This window comes from Eptesicus fuscus, chromosome 4, assembly GCF_027574615.1.
Source record: "Eptesicus fuscus isolate TK198812 chromosome 4, DD_ASM_mEF_20220401, whole genome shotgun sequence".
Taxonomy (NCBI): Eukaryota; Metazoa; Chordata; class Mammalia; order Chiroptera; family Vespertilionidae; genus Eptesicus; species Eptesicus fuscus.
In genome coordinates this window covers 35503918-35529526 of record NC_072476.1, presented here as the reverse complement: position 1 = coordinate 35529526, position 25609 = coordinate 35503918, and the positions used below count along the sequence as shown (strand labels likewise).

At 39.0% G+C, this 25609-nt stretch overlaps 1 long non-coding RNA gene across 1 annotated transcript in view; it reads right to left on the bottom strand.

Moving 5' to 3' along the window:
- Positions 1-779: 779 nt before the first annotated feature.
- The window catches only part of LOC129148824 (uncharacterized), a 58723-nt gene continuing 33893 nt past the window's right edge, over positions 780-25609 (bottom strand). The window contains exons 2-4 of the long non-coding RNA XR_008555796.1: positions 3997-4077; positions 3700-3774; positions 780-845 (exon numbers count right to left, since the gene is read on the bottom strand). This is a non-coding gene — a long non-coding RNA (uncharacterized LOC129148824). The remainder of the gene's footprint in view (positions 846-3699; positions 3775-3996; positions 4078-25609) is intronic.

Sequence of the window (25609 nt, the reverse complement as noted above, 5' to 3'; positions counted from 1 at the left end):
TTTTAAGTTTGATGTGGTGGGCGGTCGTGGGGTAATTTAAGGAATTGGCTCATGTGATTACAGAGGCTGGCAAGTCCAAAATCTGCAGGGTAAGCTGGCAGCCTGGAGAAGTTAATGTTGCAGTTTAAGTCCAAAGGCTTTCAGCTGACAGAATTCTCTTCCTTCATGGGAGGTCAGTCTTTTTCTATGAAGACCTTTAGCAGCTTGGATGAGGGCCACCCATACTATGGAGGGTAATCTGCTTTACCTAAAGTCTGCTGCTTTAAATGTTAATATCATTTAAAATATACTTTCACAGAAACATCTAGAATGATGTTTGACCAAATATCTGGGTACTATAGTCTAGCCAAGTTGAAACATAAAATTAACTACTGCAAGGCGGGAACACTTTCCTACTCATTTTATAAAGTTAGTATTACCTCAATGTCAAAATCAGACAAAGAACACTAAGACCAATATCCGCCATGATTACAATAAAAGATCCTTAACAAAATATTAGCAATATAGTATTCAGCAAAATTATACATCATGACCTAGTGAGGTTATTTCAGGGATGCAAGACTGGTGTGATATTCAAAACCTAAACAATGTAATCCAGCATATTAACAAGCTAAAACAGAAAAATCACATAACCCTATTCATTAATGTACAAAAAGCATTTGACAAAAATTTAATACCCACTTATGATCAAATACTCTCACAGAAATTGTGATATAGGGAAATTTATTCAACTTATTCTCTTATGAAGAATTCTCCATTTGCAGATTTTTAGAAAATTCCAGGATCTTAAAAAGAAAAAAAGAAAAACTTCTAGGACTAGTAAATAAATTCAGCAAGGTCTCAGGCTACAAAATAAAGATACAAAAATAAAATTAGTTGTTTTGCTATGTAATAGCAATGAACATGTATTAAAACACTGAAATTAAAAAATGCATTACCATTTACATCACTTTATTTTATAATTTAAAAGGTTTTCTAGTAAATTTAATCAAACATGTACAGGATTTGTATACAGAAAACTGTAAAATGCTAATAAAAGTAATCAAAGAAGACTTAAATAAAGGGAAAGTCATATTGTGTTCATGGATTGGATGACTCAACATAGTAAAGATATCAACTCTCCCCAAATGGATATACAGGTTTAACCCAATGCCTATCAAATCTCAGCAATATTTTTTGGATATATAAAAGAAATTACTCTAAAATTTATATGTAAAGTCTAACTAGAATAGCTAAACAACTTGAAAATATCTAAAGTAAAAATGGCTGAGAACTTTCCTAAATTAATAACAGACACCAAAACAGATCCATAAGCTCACAGTCTACCAAGGAGGAGAAATGCAACACACACACACTCACACACACACACACACACACACACACACACACTCACACTTATACATATTATACTCAGACTCAAAGATCAAACAAAGAAAATCTTAAATTAAGTCAAAGGAAAACAACACTTTACCTACAGAGGAACAAGGATAAGAATTATATTGGACTTGTCACTTCCAGCAAGCAAGAAGATAGTAAAATGAAATATTTAAAGTGTTGAAAGAAAAAAGCCACTAATCTATAATTTTATATCAGCAACATTCTTCTTCAAAGGTGAAGGAGAAATAAAGAGTTCTCATGAAAGCAAAATTATAGAAATGGAGAACAGATTAGTGGTTGCCAGATGTTAAGGGCTGGAGAGGAGAGTGTGTGTGGTTATAAGAGGGCAACATGAGGGATCCTTGTGGTGATGGGAATGTTCTGTATCTTGACTGTCAATGTACTGGCTGTGATATTATACTGCAGTTTTGCAAGTTGTTGCCATTGGAGAGACTGGGTAAAGGATATACAGCATCTCTCTTTATTATTTCTGACAACAGCATGTGAATCTAAGTTATCTCAATTAAAAAAATTAATAGGAAAAATAAACTCAGTCTGTTTTTCTTTTTAAATCAAGAATATTTCTTATATTGTAGAATATAATGAACAACATAAACTGATAAACAAAATAGATCCAGAGACAGAGAAGCATCAAACAGACCGTCAAACCTCAGAGGGAAGGCAGGGGGTGGGGGGTAAGAGATCAACCAAAGGACTTGTATGCATGAATATAAGCATAACCAAGGGACACAAACACTAGGGCGGGTGAGGGCATGTGTAGGGGGGTGCGAGTGGCTGGGGAGAGGACAATGGGGGAAAAAGGAGACATATGTAATACTTTAAGTTAAACAATAAAGAATTTTTTTAAAAAAAGAATATTTGTCCTCATCCTCAGGTTGATGCTAATAGACTCTGAGAGGATATAAGCAGATGGCACTCCCTCAGCAGCCAACAGGAGGTGTCTATTTCTGTGTCAGGCCCATGCTGGCCTCTCAGGTGTGACTCACCCTGTCTTATTCCCATGGTACTTGCGGAGACTGCAGACCTTGATCTGGTTCCCACATAGTACCCTGGTATCTGCAAGCATGAAACTATGTGGCCTTGATCCCCTGCTAAAGATGTAACCCTTCATCCTGCCACAAGACCCGTAGAGCCCAGAGGCTTCCCCCAGCTTATATCAGTGACCTGCTCTTAGACTTTTGAGTGCCTTCGCCCACACCTTCAAATGCAGGTACAGTTGAGGAAACTGCCTCTGGCCCCCTACTGCCTAGATAAACTATGCCACCAGTTCCCATCAGTACCTACCAGCTGTCACATCAGAATGGCATGGGAGGGAGGGGTCAACTCCCTGAGAATCACTGTTCTATTTTCTAAACTGCACACTTACTCATATCTACATTCTCCCGGCTTGACCACAAGAGAAACAGGTTCTACAAGGATACTTGTGATTTGTTCCATCTTTCGTTTAAACCGGCAGCTTTGAACCTAAGAACTGGGGATATGCTACCTTTGTTATTCAGGTTCCAAAACAACTACCTTACCCGAGGCAATGTGTAACTTATGTCTCATTTACCTGGACTGCCCGGAAACCTCTTGGGGTAAAAAAAAGGAGAAAGTTAAAGAGCTGGGCAAAAAGGACAAAGTACATCAATTAACACATGGGGGGTTATGTCTGTAAAGTATCTATATTGTAGGAAGGGCACACGTCAGCAATGCTCCCGAAATAACATCCTTCCATAGCCTGCAGGGCTGCAGCTCTAGGCCTCAGCTGTGATTGCTGCGCACAATTTATCTTCCAAAGACCATCCAAACCTGCTATGGGCCTTCAGACTCAAGAGGCTCTTTGGAAAGACTTATTTAATGTAAATGTTTTCAGGTTTCTTTAAAAAACAAAAAAAGGAAGAAATACATGGAAGAAAAAAAAGCAAAAGCAGAAAACCTTGAACACAAAATCTGAGGGAAATGGACCATTAGCAAACTGTTGTGTCTCAATTTTATCTTGACAATAAGGCTTTCCTTTTCCTTCCCTCCGTGCTGCCCTCCAGCTTCCTGATAACTTCCACTGAGCTGAGTCTGCTTCCACACAGGCCCTTCGTGATGCCTTCACTCCGCACACAAAGGCCCTTTCAGGAACTCTGGCAATATACTTGTTTGCTACTAACCAGCTGCTTGCTAAGTCACCGCACATCCTGGTGCACAGAGCACTATAGATCATTTAAGTTGTAAATTCCCTGTAAAAATCCAAGCCAATGTCCCTTTGGTCAAAGATTTCAAACACAAGAAAATCCTTTGTGTGAACAGGAAACTGATTTGCGTACTTACTGTTAACTAGACAAACAACTTGTCAGTGAATTGCATTTGTTCTCTTGGCGGCTCTGTTTGTCTAAAGAGGCTTACCTGAAGATTAAGACAAATTCTATCTTAAAATATTGTGCTGTAAAACCATACACCTGCCCGGAGTTCAAAGGACTGTAGTTATTTATTACAGATTGCATGAGCATCAGGAAAAATTTACATGGAAAACAGTTCAGAGTAACAAACCTAGACAATCTAAGGCCAAGCCTCCCCAAATCCAAGGTTTCCTGGGCTGGTAAATTGGAAAGACAAAGCCAGACTTACCAGCTTCTTAAGGAAGGCCAGCTAGACAGAGAGTGCGAGCTTTGAAAACTTCCAAGTATTACTGAGAGGGACCGGTGAGTTCTAGAGGGTCAAGAAAACATAAAGCCTCTTTAGGATTCTATGACAAGGATTCTGCTAATTCCAGAATAATTATGGTTTTGGAAAAAACGCTACTTCCTAACCCATGTGGTGATTACCCTTTATTTACTATCAAAGATAAGTGTGGGCCGAGAGAAACCGTAGGTACTAGGACATGTAGGAGAAGTTTTAGAGAAGCAACAGGATGTTCAAGCTTTCACCAACATTGAAACTTTCTGGAAACTACCCACCCACAAGATAACAGTAATACAACCCAGGTGTAGTGGGTGTCGAAGGGAGAGGCCCATTCATTCAGGTGTTAAGAAAATGCTGTTTTTCTTGCTACCTGAAATTTTCAAATTAATGACCTAATGCTGCCCAGGATGAATAGACCACCTCTTAGAGGATAGTTGGATTTATTTTTTTAACCCAAAGCAGGAAATGCTCTTTCTGGGCTCTGTCCATCTCCTGAAGCTGCTCCAGGCAGCCTGCCAAGGATTGCTCACCAGGCCACTATTGTCCTTTTTTGAGCTCATTCAACCCTTTTGCCTTATGTTCTCACTTCTTTTCCCATTTTTCTCTTTACTGTACCTCCTGCATGTTAGGAATAGAAGTGACCTGCTTTCCCTGCCTGCCTGCTTAGCGCAGGCCAAGATCAGCTGGGCAGATGAAAAAAATCAGTTGTTGGCTTCGTCTTCAAGATACTGGAACACATAAAAATCCACTAAATGGTGAGACTAAACTGGGCATTCATGGGGCTCTAGCGTGACTGCTTTTCTTTTGGACGACACAAATGATCTTTGGGAACTTGAGTTATTCCTGTGGCCCCTTCCTGTGGGAGTGCACACAGGTGGGTCACGTGTGGGCTGGACGCCAATGAGTCCTCCCGGGGGAATTCGCTGAGTGCACAGCGGCAGCTTTCAATCTCTGGTCGCATATAGAACAAGATACCTGATCTCCTGGTAAATTAGGCTCTGTTTATTTCACTGAAAGAATTATGTCTTAATTACTCACTTTCCAGAGAAACTTTCTTTACATAAGCTCCCAAATTTAAGCCTCTTAGCAGCTTCTTGTCAGTTTCAGCAGCAATTTCAAATGAACTGAACTCAGAAACACACTCATTATCCAGTCTCGCTCCCAAGCTCCCCCTCTCTTCGAATGTCTCTTCTGGGTGACTAACATATCTACAGTACTTTTATAACTCCAGCTGAAATCGCCTAAAAATAAAACTTGCAGGGCGTTAGCTCAGGTGGGTGGAAGCATGACAGTTGCGTGGAATGCCACCTGTTGAGTTTGCTTTGCTTTGACTCAAGGAGAAGTCAGCACTGTGGGAGCCGTTCGCCAGGAAGCACCCTCTATAGAGCACCATGCTGTCCACTCTTTCATTTCCTGCTATTTCCAAGGGCAGCGGAGCATCCTGGTTCAAATCCCCATTATACCACTTTATAGCCCTGTAACTTTGGGGATTCGTTAGCTCCCTTTACTTCTCTAAGCCTTGGTTTCTGACTTAGCATCATGCCAAACTGTCTTATCTGGTCTTCCTCTCTGGGTTTTCCCTGGGAGTTCGAGGCCATTTCCACCTAAATTGAAAAAAAGACAAAGCATTGCCACACAACTAACAAAGAATTGAGGCCTTTCCCTTGACCCTGCCTTTAAAAGATTTCCCATTTCCTGCTACAGCTGCTAAAATTAGGAATTTACTGACTTGAACAGTTGCTATTGACTCATTTCTCCTCTTCCTGTAATATCCATAACACTTGTTATACGTCTATGAATTACTTTTACCCTTTGCCACACTTTGTGATATCAGAATTACACACCAAAATGACCAGCTGATGTCACTGGACAGGTTTAGTGTTTTGAACAGGAATTTTCCTTGGCCCTCAGGGTCTCCTATCCATGTTGTTCAATGATGTACCCAGTGAGGCCTGATTTTCCGGGTTGAAGGAGGTCAGACTGTCTTGTCTGTGACTTGTCAGATGTTTCCTCATGCCATGTGTCAAAAGCTATTTTTATGCAGGCTCAGAAGTCTCGTGTTGCTAGAGTAAAGAACAAAATCCAACTACGAAATGATTTAGAAAACATTAAAAGTATAAAAACTGGTAACAATAGCTATCTCATATGGTCATGGTAAGGATTAAATGAGGTCATATATGTAATATACCGAGCACAGAGCCCATGCATAGTAAGCTCTCAGTAAACATTAGCCGTTATTTTTACCGAAGTGTAAAATAGCATTTTGAAATCTCACAGAGACTGCAACTAAGCTAAAAGTATGCAACAATGCATATATATATACAGGGGTGAGAAAGTTAAGAAAAGGGAAGGGTAAAAGCAGAACAAGGATGTGGACCCAGAGGAAGTCTAGTCTTGCCTTGATCCACAGGGAGGGTCTGGAGCTTAAATGGCACCACCTACCACCTTGCCTCAAGGGGGCTGGCCATTTGTATTTGTATTCCCATATCCATCAGCCATTTGCTGTGAGCTGCACCTCCTTCCCCTCACAGAAAGATGGGTCTTAATCCCTAGAACATTGCAGTCCCCTTCTACTGAGGGCAATTCATCAGAAAAAGGGAGGTATCAGAGAGCATTTGGCAGCTAACATTCACAGAAGCAGAGGCATGGGTATAATAAATAGGTATGCTAGACTGTTTGCAAAAATGAGGCCAATATTCTCCTTTCTATATCCATGCCCCTTCCAATATGACTTTGAAGATTCCTACCCTTTGTATCTGGATTGGATTTCTGACTTATTTTGACCAACAAAATATAGTGGAGCCTGGCTGGTGTTTCTCAATGGTTAAAGCACCAGCCTGTGACCCAAAGGGTTGCAGGTTTGATTCCAGGATAAGGGCACGAACGTGGGTTGCAGGTTCGCTCCCTGCCCCCAGTTGGGGTACATGAGGGAGGCAACCATTTGATGTATCGCTCTCACATCGGTGTCTCCCTCCCTCTCTCTCTCTCTCTCTCTCTCTCTCTCACTCCCTCCCTCCCTCCCTCTCTCTCCCTCCTTCCCTCTCTCCCTCCCTCTCTCCCTCTCTTCCACTCTCTCTGAAAAGCAATAGGAAAAATATCCTCAAGTGAAGATTAAAAACAACAACAACAAAAATAGTGAAAATGACATTTGGCCAGTTATAATCCTAGGGCTCAAGAGGCCTGGTGAGCTTTCACGTCTGGTGCTAACACATGAACAAGCCTGGTTGGCCTGCTGGATGATGAAAGACACTGCTCCAGCCAACAGCCAAGCAGCCAACCATCAGACAGTGAGTAGAGTAGCCAGATTCCAGTCACCACTCAAGCTGAACATAGACACTTGAGTGAACCCAGCTGAGCTCAGCTGAGCCTGGACAGATCAACTGAACTGCCAGCTGACTGGTAGACTTAGGAAGAATAATAAATGGTGGTTGTTTTAAACTACTAACCTTGGGGGGGGCGGGGAGGGAGTGTGCTTTTAAAAACAACAGTAGATAACTAATACACCCAATAAAGGGAACATGGACAAAAATATGGAGTTAATGTAGGTGATCAAGCATCTTAAAGCAATAATTTCTATAATCATGCTTGTAATTGTTTGTTTGTTTTTTCAGGAATAATTGCTTCTATGACCTTTAAAAATATAAAAATCTGATGTGTCAGAATCAGGCACTTTTTATTTTCAGTAAATATTGAGTCCAGCCCCTGCAATCTAGTTTAATTCCTGCCTAGCCTCGGGGATACATATCTAGACTTAAAATCAGCTTTTGTCTAAAGACACTGATCCCACTTTAGTCATTAAAGAAATCCACATGGGGTGTACTCAAAGGAAAAATTTCAGGGTTTGATATCTTATTTGTATAATTTGGCACAAAAAATGAAAGAAAAAAGAAAAACTTGTCTGTATCAATTTTGTCATGTGTTACATGAGGATAATATTCCACATCTCCTGAGAAAATTTGTCAATAGGCTCAAATGAAATATCAACATGAAAGTCTAGGTAAAGTGGAAAAATGTTCCATACACATAAGTGAATTTAAGGGGACTTAATCTTATTTATTTATTTATTTATTTATTTATTTATTTATTTATTTATTTTAGAGAAAGGAGAAGGAAGGGAAGGAGGGAGAGGGGAAGAGAGAGGGAGCGAGAAAAAACAACACAGATTTGTTGTTCCACTTATTTATGCATTCACTGGTTGCTTTTGTATGTGCCCTGGATCTAATCTCTCACATCTCCTCAGGAACTCTGGGATAAAAAGATAAACAATCTGGAGTCCTTGTTGTATGAAGGTCCTGAAATTCCCTGAGATAAATGTGAAGTAGATTTTGAGATAACATGTTCAAAGTTTGAGAGTCTGTGGTTATATTCCCTGAAAGGTGAGACAAGGTGGTCTGCCCATTCTCACCCCAAGGAAGAAGACATCTAAGACGTGCCTCAGCAAGGGACTCTGATTAATCATGTCCAAGGAAGAGCCTTGGGGCAAAGCCCGGAATACTTCTGACCTGACCTTGAGACATTTGTTTTAAATTCTTCAACAGAGGGAACAATAAAATTGAAAAGTCCTGGTTACATATTGAAGACTTAAACAGTTGATTTTCCAGTTCAAGTTTGGCTAACTGAACACAAGCTTTTCTCTCTCTCTTAAAAAAAAAAAAAAAATCCCACTAAAATGACGGAAAAGTATACATAAAAAGAATAAATCTTAGCAGAGTGGTAAATTTGAAAGAGATGCCACTGACCGAATTTCTGCAAGATATAGCTATTCAGACCAGATTGAAAGTAAAACCTACTAAAACTAAGGAAGTCACAATCGCATATAGAAGAAAGAGAAGGTCAAAGGCAGTGTGTTTTCTCCACTGTGTACCAAAATAATCCAAGGAGCAGAAACAGTGGGAACTAGGGGAAAGAGCAGTTGGCAAGGTGATTCAGTAAGAGTGACAAAATGTTTACATCAATATCCACCCCCCACCTCCCTGTTGTTGTGAAGAGAGTGGCTACTTCTTAGCGCTATAGATCTTTTTTTTTTTTTTTTAATATTTTTATTGAGGTATTATATGTGTACATATCTTACTATTACCCCCCACCCCACACCCACACATGCCCTCCCCCCCCAGAGTTTTGCGTCCATTGTTTATGCTTATATGCATGCATACAAGTCCTTCGTTTGATTTCATAACTCCCCCACCTTTCCCAAACTTTCCCCTGTACTTTGAAAGTCTGTTTGATGCTTTACTGTCTCTGTATCTATCTTTTTGTTCACCACTTTATAATGTTCTTTACTATCCCTAAATGAGTGAGATCATGTGGTATTTTTCTTTCATTGACTGGCTTATTTCACTTAGCATAATGTTCTCCAATTCCATCCAGGTTGCTGCAAATGATGAGAATTCCTTCTTTTTTATGGCAGCATAGTATTCCATTGTGTAGATGTACCACAGTTTTCCGATCCAGTCATCTGCTGATGGGCACCTAGGCTGTTTCCAAATCTTAGCTATTGTAAATTGTGCTGCTATGAACATAGTGGTGCATATATCCTTTCTGATTGGTGTTTCTAGTTTCTTCGGATATATTCCCAGGAGTGGGATTACTGGGTCAAATGGGAGTTCCATTTTCAGTTTTTTGAGGAAACTCCATACTGTTCTCCACAGTGGCTGCACCAGTCTGCATTCCCACCAGCAGTGCACGAGGGTTCCTTTTTCTCCGCATCCTCGCCAACACTTGTTGTTTGTTGATTTGTTGATGAGAGCCATTCTGACAGGTGTGAGATGGTACCTCATTGTTGTTTTGATTTGCATCTCTCGGATAATAAGTGACTTTGAACATGTTTTCATGTGTCTCGTGGCCTTCCTTCTGTCTTCTTTTGAAAATATTCTGTTTAGGTCTGTTGCCCATTTTTTTATTGGATCATATATCTTCCTCTTATTAAGTTGCATAAGCTGCCTGTAGATGTTGGAGATTAAACCTTTATCAGTGATAGCATTTGCAAATATGTTTTCCCATGCGGTGGGCTTTCTTGTTGTTTTGTTGATGGTTTCTTTTGCTGTAAAAAAGCTTTTTATTTTGATGTAGTCCCATTTGTTAATTTTCTCTTTAGCTTCCATTGCCCTAGGGGCAGTGTCAGTGAAGAAGTTCTTTTGGCATATGTCTGAGATTTTGTTGCCTGTGGAGTCCTCTAGTATTTTTATGGTTTCCCATCTTATGTTTAAGTCCTGTATCCATTTTGAGTTTATTTTTGTGTATGGTGTAAGTTGGTGATCTAGTTTCATTTTTTTGCATGTATCTGCCCAGTTTTCCCAACACCATTTATTGAAGAGACTGTCTTGACTCCATTGTATGTTCATGCCTCCTTTGTCAAATATTAATTGAGCATAGTGGTTTGGGTCGATATCTGGGTTCTCTATTCTGTTCCATTGATCAATATGTCTGTTCTTGTGCCAGTACCAGGCTGTTTTGAGAACAGTGGCTTTGTAATACAGCTTGAAATCTGGTATTGAGATCCCACCTACTTTATTCTTCTTTCTGAGGATTGCTGAGGCTAGTCGGGGTCTTTTTTTATTCCAGATGAATTTTTGGAGAGTTCTTTCTAGGTCTGTGAAGTATGCTGTTGGTATTTTGATGGGGAGTGCATTGAATCTGTAGATTGCTTTGGGTAGTATGGACATTTTAATGATGTTGATTCTACCAATCCAGGAACATGGTATGTTCTTCCATCTGTTTACGTCTTCCTCTATCTCTTTTTTCAGTGTCCTGTAGTTTTCTGCGTATAGGTCTTTTACCTCCTTAGTTAAGTTTATTCCTAGGTATCTTAATTTTTTTGGTGCGATGGTAAATGGGATTGCTTTTTTAGTCTCTCTTTCTGTAAGTTCATTATTGGTGTATAGAAAAGCCATAGATTTCTTGGCGTTAATTTTGTATCCCGCTACATTGCCGAATTCATTTATTAAGTCTATTAGTTTTTTGATGGAATCTTTTGGGTTTTTTATGTACAATATCATGTCATCTGCAAATAAGGACAGCTTCACTTCTTCTTTACCAATTTGGATGCCTCTTATTTCTTCTTCTTGCCTAATTGCGATAGCTAATACTTCCAGTACTATGTCAAACAGGAGTGGTGAGAGTGGGCATCCCTGTCTTGTTCCTGTTCTTAGGGGAAATGGTTTTAGTTTTTGCCCATTGAGTATGATGTTTGCTGTGGGTTTATCATAAATAGCTTTTATTATGTTGAGGTACGAGCCTTCTATTCCCACCTTGTTGAGAGTTTTTATCAAGAAAGGATGTTGGATTTTGTCAAATGCTTTTTCTGCATCTATTGATATGACTATGTGATTTTTATCTCTCAATTTGTTTATGTGATGTATCACGTTTATTGATTTGCGGATATTGTACCATCCTTGCATTCCTGGAATAAATCCTACTTGGTCATGGTGTATGATCTTTCTGATGTACTGCTGGAGCCGATTTGCTAGAATTTTGTTGAGGATTTTGGCATCAATGTTCATGAGGGATATTGGCCTGTAATTCTCTTTCATTGAGTTGTCTTTATCTGGTTTTGGTATTAGGGTGATGCTGGCTTCATAGAAGGAGCCTGGAAGTGTTCCTTCCTCTTGAATTTTTTGGAATAGTCTGAGGAGGATAGGTTTTAGTTCTTCCTTGAAAGTTTGATAAAACTCTCCTGTGAAGCCATCTGGCCCCGGGCTTTTGTTTGCCGGAAGCTTTTTGATGACTGCTTCAATTTCTTCCATAGTTACTGGCATGTTGAGCTGTTTAGAATCTTCCTGATTAAGTTTTGGAAGGTTGTATTTTTCTAGGAATATGTCGATTTCCTCTAGGTTGTCCAGTTTGTTGGAATAGAGTTGTTCGTAGTATTTTGTAACAATCCTTTGTATCTCAGCGGGATCTGTTGTTATTTCACCTCTTTCATTTCTGATTTTGTTTATTTGGGTCCTCTCTCTTTGCTTCTTGGTGAGCCTGGCTAGAGGTCCATCAATCTTGTTTATCCTTTCAAAGAACCAGCTCTTGGTTTTGTTGATCTTTTGTATTGTTTCTTTGGTCTCTATGTCGTTTATCTCCGCTCTGATCTTTATTATTTCTTTCCTTCTGCTTACACTGGGCTTATCTTGTTGCTCTCTCTCTAACTCTTTGAGTTGTTGGGTTAGGTAATTTATTACCATTGTTTCTTGTTTTTTGAAGTAGGCTTGTAGAGCTATGAACTTCCCTCTCAGGACTGCTTTCATTGTGTCCCATAGATTTTGGATTGTTGTGTTTTCATTGTCGTTTGTTGCCATGATGTTTTTTATTTCTTCCTTGATGTCTTTGGTAACCCAGTCATGGTTTAATAACATGCTGTTTAGTCTCCAAGTATTTGATTTCTTTGGGTTGTTTTTATTGTAGTTGATTTCCAGTTTTATGCCACTGTGATCTGAGAAGATACTTGATATGATTTCTATCTTCTTGAATTTGTAGAGACTTTGCCTATGTCCTAACATATGGTCTATCTTTGAAAATGACCCATGTGCACTTGAGAAGAATGTATATTCTGTGGCTTTGGGGTGAAATGTTCTGAAGATGTCGATTAATTCCATCTGTTCTAGTGAGTCATTTAGGTTTGATGTTTCTTTGCTGATTTTTTGTTTAGAGGATTTGTCCAATGGTGATAGTGGGGTATTGAAGTCTCCTACTATGATTGTATTACTGTCAATCTCTCCTTTGATATCTTCCAGGAGTTTTTTAATGTATCTTGGTGCTCCTGTATTGGGTGCATATATGTTTACCAGAGTTATTTCTTCTTGTTGGATTTCTCCCTTTAGTATTATGAAGTGGCCTTCATTATCTCTTGTTATGTCCTTCACTTTGAGATCTAATTTGTCAGATATAAGTATTGCAACCCCAGCTTTTTTTTCATTTCCATTTGCCTGGAAAACCTTTTTCCATCCCTTTACTCTCAGTCTGTATGCATCCTTTTTTTTGAGGTGGGTTTCCTGTAGACAGCAGATATCTGGGTTTTGTTTTCTTATCCAGTCTGTTACCCTGTGTCTTTTGATTGGGGCATTCAATCCATTTACATTTAAAGTTATTATTGATAGGTACTTATTTGACGCCATTTTTATTCTATACCCCTGTGTACCTTCTTTGCTTCCTATCTCTTTCTTTTTTTTACAGCAGACCCTTTAGCATTTCTTTCATTGCTGGTTTGGTGGTGATAAACTCCCTTAGTCCTTTTTTGTCTGTGAAGCTCCTGATTTCACCTTCAATTTTGATTGATAGCCTTGCTGGGTACAGTATTCTTGGATTTAGACCCTTCCTTTGCATGACTTGGTATATTTCATTCCATTCCCTTCTGGCCTGATGAGTTTCTGTTGAGAAATCAGTTGCTAGTCTGATGGGGGTTCCTTTGTATGTAACTGTCTGTCTCTCTCTGGCCGCTTGTAAGATTCTTACTTTGTCGTTGGTGTTTGCCAACTTAACTATAATGTGCCTTGGCGTCGGTCTTTTGGGGTTCATTTTGCTTGGAACTCTGTGAGCTTCTTGGATTTGTGTGGGTTTTTTCTTCCCTATATCAGGGAAGTTTTCTGTTATTATTTCTTCAAACAGGTTTTCTATTCCTTGCTCAGTTTCCTTTCCTTCTGGCACCCCTATTATCCTGATGTTGTTTTGTTTTGTATTGTCCCGAAGTTCCCTTACGCTCTCCTCAATCTTTCTAATTTTTGTTTCTAGAAGCTGTTGTAATTGGGTATTTTTTTCCATCTTGTCTTCTAGCTCACTTATGCGGTCCTCTGCTTCATCTAGTCTACTCTTGATGCTTTCTATTGAGTTCTTTACAGCAGCGATGTCATTTTTCATTTCTTCTTGGTTCTTCTTCATTTCTTCTTGGTTCTTACTCATATTGTCGAATTTGTCTTCCATCCTTTTCAGCCACCCTATGATCATTTCTCTGAATTCTTTCTCTGATAGGTTGTTTGCCTCTAAATCGTTTACTTCCTTTTCTGGTGATGCCTGTTTCTCTTTCCTGTGGGGGCTGTTTCTTTGTCTCCCCATGGTCTCTCTTCTCCGGATGTCTGGTTATATAGATTTCTCTCTCTGGCGTTGATTTAAAGGTATAAAATACAACACAACCAGGCACAACAGACAAGGCACTGAACAGAATTGTATTCACGATATTAATAACCTCCAATAAAGGTAACCACCAGAGAAAGACAAATTAGGGAATAGGAGTGGAAGAGGGAGAGTAAAAAGAAAGAACAACAACAAAAACAAAACAAAACAAAACAAAAAAAACAACGAGTGTGAATCTGAACTTGGGAAAAGAGCAGAAAGCAAGAAAAGAAAAAGAAATAACAGAAAAGAAAAATAAAAGGAAAAAAAAGTAAGAGAGACAAGAATGATACTAAGAGAGAAAAGGGGAACAAACTATATATATGGGGAGTAAACTCCACTAGAACAACCACTATTCCCAGCAAATTCCAGCAACACGAGCCTGGAGATTAATACAAACTGCAACAGCAGCTAATATCAAGTGAGGCAAGGGAAAACAAAAGTAAAAAACAAACAAAAACAAAGCAAACAAAAGAACCAACCAAACCAACAAAAAGAATAATCAAAACAATCTCATAAAAAAGCATAAAAATTCAATCTAATCAACATTCAAGCAAACAACAACAAAAGGCCCGAGAGAAAAATAATTTTTTTAAGGTAGCGTAGAGAGAGGTTTGTATGGATTTGGAGCAGGGGGTTGGGAATTAGATATATAAGTAGGGTGAAGTTTTAGCAGGGAGTAAACTGAAAAAGTAGGGAAAATCTAAAGCCAGAAAGGGTTAAAATAAACTGGGGACCAAAATGGGAAAGGTTAGGAGGAGAGTGATGGCATAATGTTAGCTTTGAGATAGGGTAAAGCGATTGTAAGGGAAAGATGCAAATCGAATGTAGGACACTAATCCAAAAAAAAAAGAAAGAGAAAATCAAATGACATTAAAAAAAAAAAAAAAAGTAAAATAATAGTAATAATAGTATTGATTGAAAATAAAAATGTAATAATTAAAAAGGTGAAAATCGAGTGAGGAAAAAGAAAAAAAATAGTTTCTTAAGTAAAAGATGCAAAAAATGAAAATAAAAAAATATGAGAATAAAAAATTTTAAAAATTGAAAAAAGAATTGAAAATTAAAAAATAGGAAGACTAAAATGTGCAGTAGCGGCTGTCATTCACTTCCTCTATTATTCTGTTTGGTACGCCTTTTTCCCAGTCTGGGCGGTATTTCAGTTCAGCTTCATTCCAGGGCTCCTCAGTGTTGGAAGCCAGTCCTGCTTTTTAAGCCAGCCCTGTCTTAATTTCTCGTATTTATTTTTAATTACACCAGAGACAATTAGCGTTTCAGCCCCTGGGTGGCAGTGTTTCTGAATTGACTTCCGGGCCTCTCTAGCTCTTTTTTTCTTTTTTCTTTTTTCCCCTCTATGGCACTCACTACCGGTTTGTGGAGGTATGTGCCTCAGAGCTGCCTCTCTGATGGTCACACGCAGCTCTGGTCCCCAGGTTCCGAAAAAACACCTTCCCCCTGCAGTCTTTCAGGGTTTCCACCTGGGTTTACCTCTGTATTGGGCTTAGCAATCAGAGTCGGAAAGAGCCCAGGTGTGCGGACCGTGGGTCTGTGCCCCAGACTAAGGAGCCTGCACTCCTTTGAAAATTCTTAGTCTGACCCTCCTCCTCAGATTAAAATGAGTTGCTTTCAAGAGGTCACTTCTGTTAGCAGCTCAGAAGACCCCCCTCCTCCTTCACGGATCACGGCAGCTCCAACTGCCGCCGATTTTTCTAGGCACAGACCTCCCGGCTCCTGCCGGTCCTGCGGCTGCCGCACTTCCCTCACCCAGCGCTTCCCTCACCCACCGCGGGGATTAGAAACCGCAGCTTATTTCAGACAAAATCTGACCTTTCCGTGGTGCAGTGAAGAGTTTCTTTGAATCCGAGTGTTTGCGCTGATAGGGGACCGGTGGTCTGTTGCTCCCAGCAGCTCAGTGTTTGCAGGTGTCGCAGAAAGTCAGGTTTCCACTAAAATCCTCCTTTCCTTGCAAGATGGCGAGGCGCCCGGCGAGCCCGCAGCTCCAGGAGGGGACCCAGCCCCTGTGGGTGCTGCGCGGTCAGAGGAACACTGCCCAGCACTCCCCCGCCTTCTCCTGGAGTTTAGCTGTCCCTTGGCTTGCCCACATACACTCCCTCTGCGAGCCTCTGCTGCTCCGACTCTCCGCCCCAGGAACAGACTCCAAACCCGACTCTATTCCGTCGCCATTTTCCGCCAACTTCAGCGCTATAGATCTTGATTGGTCTTCAGATTCAAGCCATGAGGGTGGCTCTCTAAAGTGGCAGTTGAGGCACAGGGAACTCTAGAGTAGAGGAAACTGGAAAAGCAAAGCAAGGACTAGACAGCCTGTGCTTACAGGAGGGCTTGGGACGATGGTCCCACACACACGCTTCCCCACACTACCTCCTGGAGCCCAGCTCCTATAATCAGAACCTGTTTCAGTGTTACATGAGCGGTGATGTTTATTTTGGCTAGAAATCACCTCTTCCTCTGGGAACAGACATCTACAATGTATAAATATTTGAAGAAAACCAACAGAAAAAATCATATACATATATAAACATAAATATACATATATATTTAATATGTATATTTTAAATATAAATATACATATATATTTAAAATAAGTTCTAAACTGAACAAGGACAAGAATTAACCCCTGAGGGAAAACATGGAATCCAGCAAATGAAAGAAAACTACAAAATAACATAAACAAAGGAAATTAAATGAAGCTGCAAAATAAATATAATAAATTTCCTCAAACTGATTAGAAGGGGTATTGTGATCAAAAGAAAATAACACATGGCAATACAAAAAAACAACAGGGAGAAGTTAAAAATATGACCAAAATATAATGGACCAAATAGCAAAATGCACATAGCTGAAGAGTCAAATAGTTATCTGGAAGATAAAGAAGAATGATTAATGCAGAAAGAAAAAGGGGGAAAATGATAGGAAAAACCTAAGGAACATGAGAAAAAGATCTGGAAAAATAATCACCCATTTAATAGAAATCCTAAAAAGAACAGAAGGAAAGGAAAGGAGAGGAAGAAGTAATAAAAATAATAATAGAGATAAAGGCTCTTATCAAATCTTCAGGTGAAAAGTCCCAAATTAAACATTTAAACAAAACACAATGCTAGGCTTGCCCTGGTGAAATTTCAGAATCCAAACAATAAAGAGACTATCCTAAAACATGTTAGAGAGACAAAAACTGTACCCATAATGAAATAATCGGATGAACACTGAACTTCTGATCTGCAAATAGGGTTGCTAGAGAACAAAAAACCAATATCTTCCCAATTCTGAGAGCCATCCTGAACCTAGAATTCTGTCCTAGCCAAAATCTCACTGAAAGAAAAGAACAAGGGAAATAATGGGGGAGCATGCACGTACATCCTTAGTCAGAAAAGGTGCCACTGAAAAACTCTTCCAGAACGAATATCTGAATGTCACAATAAATATGTTTCACTTAATACATATGGAGAGAACAGTATACTTAATAGTGAGAGAAAATACATTCTTTTTAAGCTCTATGGAATATTTACAAAGATTGGCCATGATTAGTCAGCACACACACATACACGAATGCTCCATAATTTCAAGATGGAAAATTTATTTCAGCCACATTTTTCTGACTCTAATTCATAATAAATGAACAAAAAAAGAGGAAAATGTATCTATGTACCTGAAAATTGTTAAGCATCTTTCTGTAATAAATCCTGAGTAAAATCCAAAGTGAAAATCAAAAGTATAAACAAGTTAGAGCAGAATGACAAGGAGAACATGAATTATAGAATGTGACCAAAGCAATATGCAAAAGAAAATCCAGAGCTGTAAAAACATTTATGAGAACATTAAAACTGAAAATAAATTATCTGCATATCAAATTTTAAAAGTTAATAAAGACAAAGAAATTAGAAATAAAAGAAGATAAAAATATATGTCTTTATGAAAGACAAATAACTAAGTGAAAACTTCAGAAAATATAAAAACAGGAAAGAAGTCAGCAACTCTGGAAAGGTAGGTACAGACGAGTGAAAAGGATCTTACAAGCTGAGGTGAGAGGCTTGAAATGAATTCTAACCGTCATGGGAGAGTCTTTATAGGGATTGGTAAGTAGAGGAATGATGTGGTCAGATTCATGGTTTTGAGAGAAATCCTTCTTACAGCACTGTGTAAGCAAGCAGGTTTTACAAGATCTGAACAAAGCAGTGACAGTAGGTATGAAGGTAGAAGGAGTCAAGGAGGATTCAAGAAGAAATAAAGTGCAGGCTTTGGTGGCTAATTGGAGTGAAAGTGCAAGGAAGACAGAGAAGAAGCAGGTTTGGGGGTAAAAAGGAGGATTTTGCTTAGACATGTTGAAATCAAGATATTTAAGTCATCTAGGTAGAGATAGGCTGTGAGACATTCAGAAACACAGTTTGGGGGTTCATCTGGGTCCAAGACTGATGAACTGTGTGTTTGAAAATAGATTTGGTGCCAATTTTGATCAATCTAGGGATTAGATTTAAGATGTGTGTTGAGGCCAAAACCAGTTTGGCTCAGTGGATAGAGCGTCGGCCTGTGGACTGAAGGGTCCCAGGTTCAATTCCGGTCAAGGGCACGTACCTTGGTTGTGGGCACATCCCCAGTAGGGGGCGTGCAGGAGGTTTCTAGCTCTCTAGCTCTCTCCCTCCTTCTCTGTAAAAAAAATCAATAAAATATATATATTTTTTAAAAAAAAGATGTGTGTTGAGGTGTACAGAGTACCAGGACAAACCAGCAATGTGTACCATGGGCATAGGCCAGAGGTGATAGCAGGCATACAGTATATTCACTCATCCTGTTATAAATAGTAGCTGAGGTCATGGATGAGGATGAGTTTGCCCCCAGACAGCATGTAGCTCGAGAAGAAAATAGTGATTAAGAGGAATCCAAGAGATCACTAACATTTAAGGAGTAGAAAAATTCTGTCTTCACACAGATTCAGCAAGTTTTATCAACCTCGGTTTTTAGCATTTTACTCTTATCACATGGAGACACAGGAGCTGCGCCTATAAATTACTGAGGCAATTTGAAAACTGTATGCATTAACTGACTTCACTGCTTTCTAACTACGTCTACAAGAATTTGAGCTGGAAGAATTGTTAATAACAATGCTTGGGTTAATTGTCCCAAATTTATTAATAGAACAGAACACCTAACCATTGCCTTATGTCTGTTATCTGAGCCTTATATATTTTAGACCCTCTAACTATAATCCCAAATGAATTTCCAAAACAAACGCTGTCTTTGGCTAACCTCAATATACTTCATCGATTTTTTTTCTCTCCGTCCAATGAAGACAGAAATAGCCTACTATCCTTATTACATTTTAATTAGGCTAAAATTTTATATACTAATACAGAGTTCTTAGGGATATGATGGCCTACATCAGAAGTGGGAGATGACTTTCATAAACATCCTAGAACATAAAGTCAAACTGATATTACAGTACTCTAGAATTTTAACATGTTGCTCATGAATGAGGAGATATTTTTATTGCATTATGTTGTCATATGAAAGACCTTATTCTAGAAGACAGAAAGCATGGATTTTAGTCTGCAGTGTATGAAAGTTTGAGCTAGTTAACTGGTTGTTGGGTGGCCGACATCCTCATCTGCTTCGGGCTTTCCCAGGTTCCCTCTGAAAGCATTGCCATCTGGATGGTTGGTTGGTCACCATATTGGTTGCTGTCCGTGAACCTCAATTTTCTCATTTGTAAAGTGGGAAGACTAGAATGATCTGTAAAACCTGTTTGCTCTAAAATTCTAAACACAGATAAATTATATATACTCAAAACAGTGGCTATTTGCATGCCACAATTTTCCCAGCATCAAAAGGCCAACCTATTGATCACACTTCCTCTGCTATGTAACACAATATTATAAATCCATAAGATTTATACAACAAGATTATAGAGATGGGTCACAACCTCCAAACAAACAGAACGGGACTGACATTTTGGGGGGACCTAAATCTGGGAGAAACTATGAGCTGCTTCTCCTGGCTTTAGAGGCAAGGAGGGGCCAGTAGAGAGCCCCGTTTTGAAACTGAGAGACTTCCGCTTCACAGTTCTGCCCATCCTGGCCCAGCCAACATCAGATCCCTTTTCTTTTATTCGTTGGTCATCAACAACAAAGATCCTGAACAGAGATCAGCCTCCAATTAGGATGAAAGCAGGGCTTTGTGAAGCCATGAATGCAGGATGCAGTGACCTGCTTAGTATAGGGCTGGCTAAGATAAAAGGAAAGTTTTCTCTAGCTGAGACCACGAGGTTGCTTATCTTTGCGACTCCCAGTATTGAGTCACTCAGAAAGACAGCAGGTCCAAAGGAGTGTATGTGGTTGTTTTCCTGCTCCTCTTCCCATGCACAACCAACTTCAGACATTTCCATTCTTCTGAGACACAAGCAGTTCTCAGTAGGGCCATCTTTTTATTAGCATCTCTCTGGGAGGCATTTTACAGCACCAAAAGAAAACTGGCCTGTTTCTTGCCAATGAAGAGTTCATCAGGTATAAAAAAAAGTTCTCTAGCCCTGGCCAGTGTGGCTCAGTTGGTTCGGCATCCTCCCGTGCACCAAAGGCTGCCGGTTCGATTCCTGGATAGGGCACAGGCCCTGGTTGCGGGCTCCATCCCCAGTAGGGGGTGTGCAGGAGGCAGCCGATTAATGTTTCACTCTCACATCAATGTTTTTTTCTCTCTCTCCCTCTCCTTTCTTCTCTCTCTAAAAATCAATTTAAATTTTTTTTATATAGGAAAAAATAAAGGAAAACTAAATATCAAACATTAGGGTCCTATAGTTCATGTCTCACTACCACTGATTTCAGACAGCTTAATAACTGAGAGTTGAGTCAGATGTTCTTACCTGGACATCTCCAGCAGCAAAGCAAATACAAGTGTCTTCTCAAGGCTCTGTACTGTGGTAAGTATACCCTCAAAAGAATGAGAGCCCTAGCCAGTTTGCTCAGCGGATACCTCATCGGCCTGCAGACTAAAGGGTCTCAGGTTCAATTCTGGTTAAGGGCACATACCTTGGTTGCAGGCTTCAACCCCAGCCCCAGATCAGGCATGTGCAGGAGGCAATCAATCGATGTGTTTCTCTCACATCGATGTTTCTTCTCTCTCTCTCTCTCTCTCTCTCTCTCTCTCTCTCTCTCTCTCTCTCTCACCCTCCCCTCCACTCTCTCTGAAAATCATGGGAAAATATCCTCTGGTGAGGATTAACAAACAAACAAAGAAAGAATGGGAGATGGATTCAGAGATGTATCTAGTTCCAAGAAGAGGCAGCCATAATTGAATAAATTGTACTTAGGAAATTAAAATTTTAGTGCTGGGAAGACATGAGAACCATATAGAAAGTGGGCTTAAATGTATATGTTTCTCTCTTGCTTAAACATAGCTTCCTACATCTCATACAACAAACTCCAAATTCAAGCTCTACCACTGTTTATTCCACCCAATATTTCCAAATTCATCTCCCATTTCTGAGCTCAAACCTTGCTCTCTAACTACTACTCTGTTCTAACCATCATTTCCATCAAGTATTCCTATGCCTTTCCATCTCTGTGCCTCATTATACAATGCCTTCCACCTGGACTGCCCTCCTATTTCTGCCTTCCTCTTGGAATCCTATTTATCCTCCAGTCTCCATTCTTTTACAAAATCTTTCCTGAGTTCTCCAGCCCACAGTGATTTCTCCTGTTTCTGAATTCCTATAGCACATATTCAAAAGCCTACATTAAGTGGTATCTGTGGGGGTTTTTCCCCTCCATAACTCGATGCTCCTTGAGGGCAGTGATTTTTATGCCTTGCATTTCCCTTCACTGTTATTAAATTGAAATAGTTCAATCTACTGAATCCTGGATTAGGTCACAAAATCATATTCTTCCCTGGGGATTAAAATACTTGCCCATTGGTCTAAAACAATTTAAAGGAAGAATTGAAGCTGGAAGGATAATAATAGACTTCAGATGGGTAATAGATAACAGATAATGACAAATAATAATAATAATAGATTCCAGAAGGATTCTAAAACTAGATACAACTGGCAAGTCACTTCTTCTAGGCCAAACAGAAAATAGAATGGAAAATCTGGGTTTATATGACAGTAACCACTGACCAAGTAATAGAAATATTTAGTCAAGGAGTCTATTATTAGGTTGTCAAACATTGATTCAGAGTTGTTGGGTTTGTGTGTGTGTGTGTGTGTGTGTGTGTGTGTGTGTGTGTGTTTTTTTGTTTTTGTTGTTGTTGTTTTGTAGTGAATTGGCATAGTTAAGTAGTATTAAAGGAAAATCAGATTGAGGGCTCTACTGCACACCAAGCCAAAACTAGAGTAAGTTCAATTTCCTCCTTTCACTGTTCTTTTTATTAAATTTATCTTCACAAGAGACTGTTTTGGCAGAATAATTGAGTGTATTTATTGCAAAACTGAGGGAAAATTAAAATCTGCAGGCAGATGATGAAATTTGTTCAATGACTGTTAGCAAATGTTAGTTAAAACATACAGATATGATGTAAAAGACACTGAAAGTTTATAAATGAGCCTCTCAACTTTCCAGTAGGGGTTCATTATGAGATATGTTGTCTACTTAGAGCCCCATTAAGATCTCATATGTCTTGTTTTATCTTTTTCTCCCTCTATTTTTAGTACTTCATTTTCTACAAGACATAGAGTTGTGCTGAGAAGCAAAAGTGAATTTAATATGCAAGCTCAGAATCACCAAATGTAAAACAGAATTACTGATGAGAAAAAAAATGTTCAAAAGGAAAGGAACTTTAAAAATATTTGTATTGATTTTAGAGAGGAAGAGAAAGGGAAAGAGAGATAGAAACATCAATGATGAGAGAGAATCATTGATTGGCTGCCTTCTGCATGTCCCACACTGGGGATAGAGCCCGCAACCAGGTATGTGCCCTGACTGAGAAATGAACCACAACCTCCTGGTTCATAGATCAATGCTCAATCACTGAGCCACGCCAGCTGGGCAAAAGGAAAGGAATTTGATGGCCAGCAAGAAGGAATCACTTTTAGGAAGGCACACTTGATTAAAAAGACTTGATATTTTTAAAAGACTTGATTCTTTTAGTCCTGGATGGTGTGGGTCAAATGGTTGAGCATCGTCCTATGCACTAAAAGGTCACTGGTTCGATTCCTGGACAGAGCACATACCCAGGTTGCAGGTTAAAACCCCAGTCAGAGTGCATGCAGGAGGCAACCGATTGGTGTTTCTCTCACACATTGATGTGATGTGTTTGTGGGTTGTTGTTGTTTTTTTCTCTCTCTCTCTTCCCTCCTCTTTTCCTCTCTAACATCAATTAAAAAAAACACACACATTTTAAAAAAAGATTATTTTTCTTAGAGCAGGTCTAAATTTACAACAAAATTGATAGGAAAGTACAGATATTTCCCATATATCCTGTCCCCTACATCTATAGCCTTTCCCATATCAACATCATTCACCAGAATTGTATTTTTTTAACCAAGTATAACCTACATTGACAGATCATAATCACCTAAAGTTCATAGTTTACTTTAGAATTCACTCTTGGTTTTATACATTCTATGAGTTCAGACATATACATAATGACATGTATCCACCATTATAATATACAGAGTGTTTTTATTGCCCTAAAAATCCTTGGTGCTCCACCTATTCATTTGTGCCTGCCCCTTTCCCCACCAGCAACCACTGGTCTTTTTTATTGTCTTCATAGTTTTCCTTTTCAAGAATGTCATATAATTGGAATCATACCGTATGCCTTTCAGATTAGCTTCTCTCACTTAGTAATATTCACTTAAGGCTTCTCCATGTCTTTTTATAGTTTGATAGATTATTTCCTTTTAGTGCTGAATAATATTCCATTGTCTAGATATAGCATAGTTTAACCATTCACTTACTAAAGAACATTGTGATTGCTTCCAAGTTTTAGCAATCATTAATAAGCTGCTAAAAAACATCCATATGCAAGTTATGTACGGACCTAAGTTTCAACTCCTTTGGGTAAATGCCAAGAAACATGACTGCTGGACTGCATTGTTAGAGTATGTTTATTTCTATAAGAAATCATCAAACTGGCTTACAAAGAGGCTGCAGCACTTTTCATTCCCACCAGCAATGAATGCAAGTTCCTACTGCTCCACATTCTCACCAGCATTTGATGTTGTCAGTGTGCTGATTTTGGTATGTAGTTGTATCTTGTTGTTTCGATTTGCATTTCCCTAATCACATCTGATGCAGAGCATCTTTTCATATGTTTGTTTGCCATCTGTATATTTTCTTCGATGAGGTGTCTGTTAAGGTCTTTGGCCCATTTTTTTAACTAGGTTGTTTGTTTTCTTATTATTGAGTTATAAGAGTTCTTTTCATATTTTGAATAACTATCAGATGTATTTTTACAAATATGTTCTCCCACTCTGTGGCTTGTCTACTAATTCTCTTAATATATATTTAATTTATTTTTATTGTTGAAAATATTACAGATGTACCCTCCTTTTTCTCCTATTGACCCCCTCCACCCTGCTCTCACCCCTCCCAGGCCTTCACTGCATTATTGTCGGTCCATGGGCTATGTATATATGCATATAAGTTATATGGTTAATCTCTTCCCACACCCTCCCCTCCTTGTCTCTGAGATTCATCAGTTTGTTCCATGCTTCCGTGTCTGTGGATCTGTTTTGTTCATCAGTTTATTTTGTTCATTAGATTCCACATATAAGTAAGATCATGTGACATGTCTTTTTCTGACTAGCTTATTTCACTTAGTATAATACTCTCCAGGTTCCTCCATTCTGTCTCTATCTTTTTTTTTTTTTAATTGATTTTTAGAGAGAGAAAGGAAGGGAGAGAGAGAGAGAGAGAGATGTGAGAAACATCCATTGGTTGCCTCTTATATGCACCCTGACTAGGGATAGAACTCACAACCTGGGCATGTGCCCTGACCAGGAATTGAACCTGAGACCCTTCGGTGTATAGGATGACACTCCAGCCAACTGAGCTACCCATCCAGAGCTTGACAATTCCTTTTTATTTTCAACATAGACAACGATGTCATTATGTCTTCTTTCTCAATCTGTATACCATTTATTTCCTTTTCTTGTCTTATTCCATTAGTTATAATTTCTAGTACAATGTTAAAAAGGAATGGTGAGAGGGGACATTTTTGCCAGGGGCATCTGCTTTTACTACTCTTATTCAACATAATACTGGAAGTCCTAGCCACAGAAATAAAAGGTATCCGAATTGAAGAGGATTAATTTAAATTGACATTATTCACAGATGACATGATAATGTTTATAGAAAACCCTAAAAACTTCACCAAAAAACTACTAGACTACTACGTAGATCTAATTGATAAATTTGGCAAAGTAGCAGGATATAAGATTAATATTCAGAAATTTGTGGCATTTTTTATAAAATAAATAATGCGCTATAAGAAAGAGAATTTAAAAAAAAAACAATCCCAC